At 47.1% G+C, this 5,593-nt stretch overlaps 1 long non-coding RNA gene across 3 annotated transcripts; it reads right to left on the minus strand.

The window, feature by feature from the left end:
* Nucleotides 1–1,872: 1,872 nt before the first annotated feature.
* Nucleotides 1,873–5,174, minus strand: LOC120962945 (uncharacterized). Of its 3 annotated transcripts, none has more exons than XR_012181900.1 (3): nt 4,163–5,157; nt 2,837–4,062; nt 1,873–2,468 (listed from the first exon to the last, which is right to left on the minus strand). It is a non-coding gene; the product is annotated as an uncharacterized lncRNA (long non-coding RNA). The 3 variants fall into 3 exon arrangements; XR_005754267.2 differs by having other exon boundaries at nt 2,837–3,944; nt 4,017–5,155; XR_005754266.2 differs by having other exon boundaries at nt 2,837–5,174.
* Nucleotides 5,175–5,593: the final 419 nt, after the last annotated feature.

Raw genomic sequence — 5,593 nt, forward strand, 5'->3', positions numbered from 1 at the left:
ATTAAAACTAAAATGTTCGGGTTGTGCCAAATAATGCATAGGTAATTATGGTGGAGAAACGACACTTTTATAAAATGTTTAAATACTCTAAGGTGAATAAAACAATAACAAAAAAACAAGATTTAAATGCTTTTGTAATTAATAAAATACTAAACTAAATTGTTTTGGGGCAAAACCTTTTGTGGCAGTGCGTTTTGTGGTATTACTAATTTAGGGATCGTTTTACTATTAAGTAAAAACTAAACTAAAAAGAATGTAAAATAAAAATAGAAAAGAAATAATAAGAAGAAAAAGCAAAACAGAAAGAATGAGTAAAAAGAAAAGAAAGCAAGAACAACAAAACAAAAACAAGAGCACCCCCTCGCTGGGCCTCGGCCCAGCTGGCCACTGGGCTAGCCAGGCCGGCCCAGCCGGCGCCCCACTCCCCTCCTCCATATCCCCACTCCGGGGGAAACCCTAACCCGTAACCCCCACGCCCCCCACGATTCCCCTTTCCTCCTCGTCTCCTCCCTTGGCGCCCCCGATCCAGATCGGGCACGGCCCCGCCGCCCACCGCTGACCTCCGTCGCCGAACCCCGACGCCACCCAGTTCGGCCCCGCCGTCGCCGGCGCCCGCCTCCTCAACCCTCCTCCCCGCCGGACCGCCCCGAGCCAGGAGCCGCTTCTGACCCCATCGCCTCGACGCACGTCGCCTTCGTCGACGCCCCTCACCAGAGCACCACCACCGTCGCCCTGCTGCCTCGCTGTCGCGCGTCTCCGTCCTCCTCCCCAAGCCCCGCTGCCATTCCCCTACAACTACCTCGTGAGGCCCCCTCCTTCTCCTCTTTCTCGCGCCCACGCACACGTTCTCCCTCCCACTGCTGCAACCACTGTCCCACGCGCTCGCCCGTGCCTCCCCACACGTCGCGTTCGTCCTGCTGCTGCCGAAAGCGTCCGCGCATCGGCCTCCCCGTCCACTCCCTGTGTCCCGCTTGCGAACCCCGCTCCGACCGACCGCCGCGCCCCACCCCGGCCTTCCTCGCTCGTCACCTGCACTGCACGACCGCGGCCCCGCACCGTCCCGCTTCGCATGCGCGCTCTCGACGCCGCGTCCTGCCCTGCCGCACGCGCGTGCACCCGGCGCCCGCTGGCGCGCACTGCCCCGAGTAGCTTCCTGCTCCAGCTCGCCCCGCCACGTCGTGGCCACGCCGGCCGTCCGCGCCCGCGACACCGCCTCCCAGCTCGCCGCTCCCCGCTCGCTCCGACTTCCAGCGCCCCGGGGCTCCACTCTGGCCACACCCGCACCCCCGGGGCTCCGTCCGATAACACGGCGCCTAGCGCCCGTTTACCCGCCCCGGTTGGGCTGGGTCAATGACCAGAGGGGCCGAGCCCCTGTTAAAAAAGAAGAAGATAAAAAATGAAAACTAATTAATTAATTAATTAAACAATTAATTAACTTAATTAATTCTATTTAGATAACTAATTAAACTTAACTAGGACATTTGCCCGTGCGTTGCAAGGGAGAAAATTGTCATTCTGTGAGCAAAACACATTCGCATTTCACTATGATAAAAAAGCCCTAGTTGTTTAAAAAATGGTAGGTAGGTGTCCACCACCTTGTTTCCCTTGAAATATTGGCATTATCCATCCATCTGTCTGAAATGTGAAAACATGAAACAGATGTTCTAGAAAAGATATGAATACGGTCATATTCTGCATGCAAGGACCCACGCCTGATGCCTATATGGAATTATGAATCATCACATGCAAAAATACTCCCTCCGTTCCTAACTATAAGTCTTTGGAGAGATTTCACTATGGACCACATACGGAGCAAAATGAGTGAATCTATACTCTAGAATGCATCTAGATACATCCGTATGTGGTTCATAGTGAAATCTCTATAAAAACTTATATTTAGGAACGGAGGGAGTAGAAGTTGAGAAATTTCTATATTACATCATCCCACAAAAAAAGTTTCTATATTCCACCATCTCACCACCATCACCAAGGGGGGAAAGGAGTCCTCACCAGACACCCACTTCTCCTAAATAAAATGGAAAAAAAATCGCTCACTCTCTTCACCTCGGCCACCCAGCCTGTGTGGACTCCAAATATGAAAATGGAGGTTCACAAACAGAAAATCGCTCACTCTCTTCACCTCAGCCACCCATCCTGTGTGGACTCCAAATATGAAAATGGACATTCACACAGACATACTGCATGGCAACCGAGCTCGAAGCACACAAGAAATTAGCACCGTCAGCTAACGGCTCTATAACATCCTGTTCATCCTTGCTCATGTCCATCTCGATCTACTGATCCTCTCTGGTTCACCTCCTCACTCGCCTCACACCTCTCATGCCCCTGCCCATGAGCCTCCCTGCGAGGCGACGTGACGGCTCCACCGTCGGCTCATGCCTCCCCTAACCTCCTCCTCCTCTTTCTTCAGTCAAGGGACTCGTCGCGTTAATATCGGAACTCATTTCCTAATTTCAACAAAAGATGAAGTAAAAGAATCTTATAGGCGAACAACACAGGTAGGAAAGACCAAAAGGAAAAAAATCAAATGATCCAGTGCAACCATCAATTCGTAAAATAACTATGCCAGTAAAAATAAGTTTCTTTTTACAGAAAATCATTTTTATTACTCAATGATTTTACATCATTAACTAAAAGATGGTACACTGTTATTTAGGTGGGTTATCCAACAATGTTCAATGGGAAGTAAATTTGGTTTCCCTAGCAATCTCATGGGCCACAACATTTGCTTCCCAAGGGAATTGTTCAATCTTCAGAAGAAATCTAAAGAACTTCATGGGCATGTGGTAGCAGTCCTTATGAATAAAGTTAGTACCTTGCATGAAGTCACGGTATTCTTCATCCAAAAAGTCATTCTCTTGACTGGTACTATCTGTGTTCGCAGTATCATCAGCAGCGGTTTGAACCTCCATCCTTACACATGGTTAGCCACAAAATGAAACATAACCACATAATGTAAATAGATAAGTGTGTCAAAACTGAAAAATCAACTACACCTAGTTGACCAAGAAATAATTCAAAAGATACAATATATGTAACTAATTTAGGCATAGTAAGTAAATCAATCACATTGAAATCATTCTTTATTTGCTACTATCAAAGTACCGCAGATCCCTTGTAGACTACAAAATGTTGTATTAGTATAATATACAACAGTAACATGTACATAGAAATTGACAATCTCAAGCCCTGAACAGTCACTTCAGAATAACTTTTAAAAATAGTAATCTCTAGTATGCATTGAGTAGGATTATCTTAAGAAGAAGTACTGCACCTTTTCCCTTCTTCCTATAAAGCCCACAAAATGGCAACAAAAACGTTGATGCTTGAAAAGAGAGGATCGGCAGGGCAATTGAAGTGCATCGCCTGGTCAGTTTTGCAACTGGATGTGGTTTGATAATTTTATTACTCCATTAATCTACTTCAGATTACCATTGGTAACGAATATAGATTTCCGGAATTTAACACTACATGAGAACTAAACTGAGTGAGAGTTCGGATTTAAAGTGTACCTAATACCTTGAGCTCTGGAATTGTACTGCATAAATGTCGAGACACAAATGCCAGGCATAAACTGGTTGGTCTTTCATGAGGCAACAACTGATAAAACCAGGCTATTTGCAACTTGTAAACATACATGCAGAGCCACACAAGCTGACTTCCGATTGACATATATATTAATGTATTTTTTATCCACTTTTTTGTGACCCGATCGCCCATCGAGGCAGGCAGGCAGAAGCATACAGGGGCTTTGTGGCGCTGGCCTGATGTAATGTAAATGTAGAGGTGCCAACTATTGGTTACCTGGGAAAGAAGATGTGTTCATCAGAATTCCGTGCTCATCAAAACCTGGACTCCTCTTTTCCCCAATTCTGTAGCCAATTCAAGTTACAAAATTCATGAAAAATTCTTCAGTTATCAATCTGACATAGCAGAGCATTAGTCAATATCTGCAGGAGTCACTCAATCTGACATAGCAGAGCATTAGTCATTACCTGGAAAAAATAGGATGGGTGAACAAAATAATTATTTCTCCTCAATCTGACAAAGCAGAGCATGAGTACACCCAAATAGTTACATAATTTGCCTGCTTTTCCATACTACCTAGGCAGAATCAAGCCGGCAGTTCGAAGAACATCACCTCGCGTCACAATAGGGTGGCGGCGATGTTCGCCATTGGAACCAGGCGGATGGGTCCGACGGCAGATAGAGTGCGCCTGGAAGGAGTGGCTGGTGGCGAAGCCAGCGGGGTTGGGGAAACCAATGTCGAGGTGGAAGCAGCAGGGAGGAGTCCCGGAGGCGCCATGGTAGCAAGGTCGGGGAGCCGCCAATGGCCGCGACGTCGAGTGCCGCCGGAGGTAGAAGGCCCCGGGTACCCGGTCGTGATGGGCGCGGGTGTGTTGGCATTTGGTGTAGGGGTAGGCGCGCCGGCGGGGTAGGCGGCTGCGGCGCGCGGCGGCGGACGACGGTGAGGGGTGGGGCGGGGCTGGATGTCTAGATGAGATCGAGAGGACGGCTGTGTTTGTTTTTCTATTCTATCGCTCGTACCGCTTCAGGTTCAGTTAATATGAGGACTGCGGGCCTAATTACTAAAAAGTACAAGGATCTTTGTGTAAAAGGGACGCCACAGTAAACCCAACAGATTCAACCCGTGCTTTATTATTAGGAAAAGATTAGCCTTGCTAACTAAAATAACTAACTGTTAATTAGTTGTAGTCTATGACAACCGGGACCCACACGTCAGTTTGACCAAGCCAACGGCCTGTTGACTGCTGACGTCATGATGACTTCAGCAAACACTATTCTGGATAATGTTGATTTAAAATAATTAAATAAATCCTAAAAACGATTTAAATCTTTTAAAATTATAATAAAATAAACCATAGTTTGGATGGAAAAAATTTATACATGAAAGTTGCTCAGAACGACGAGACGAATCCGAATACGCAGCCCGTTCGTCCACCACACATCCCTAGCATAGCAAACACGCAACTTTCCCCCTCCGTTTCATCTGTCCGAAAACGCGAAACACCGGGAATACTTTCCCGGATGTTCCCCCCTTCGCCAGTATCACCTACTACCGCGTTAGGGCACTTCTAGCACCATTATATGTCATGTCATGCATCGTCATGCATCTGTTTGCATTATATTTATTGTTTCGACCCATCTTCTCTCGTTAGACACCGATACCGACGCCGCTGCTACCCAGTACGACTACGGTGTTGACGACCCCTCCTTCTTGCCAGAGCAACCAGGCAAGCCCCCCCCCCTTGATCACCAGATATCGCCTATTCCTTCTCTTTACTGCTTGCATTAGAGTAGTGTAGCATGTTACTGCTTTTGGTTAGTCATATTCTGCTGCACAGCCTGTCAGTGTTGCTACAGTTGTTACCCTTACCTGCAAACCTAAATGCTTAGTATAGGATGCTAGTATTCCATCAGTGGCCCTACACTCTTGTCCGTCTGCAATGCTATACTACTGGGCCGTGATCACTTCGGGAGGTGATCACGGGCATATGCTAAATACTTTATACTGTTACATTACTTATGATAATGTTCGGAGATGGGGGCT

The sequence above is a fragment of the Aegilops tauschii genome, chromosome 4 (genome assembly GCF_002575655.3).
Source record: "Aegilops tauschii subsp. strangulata cultivar AL8/78 chromosome 4, Aet v6.0, whole genome shotgun sequence".
NCBI classification, from domain to species: Eukaryota; Viridiplantae; Streptophyta; class Magnoliopsida; order Poales; family Poaceae; genus Aegilops; species Aegilops tauschii.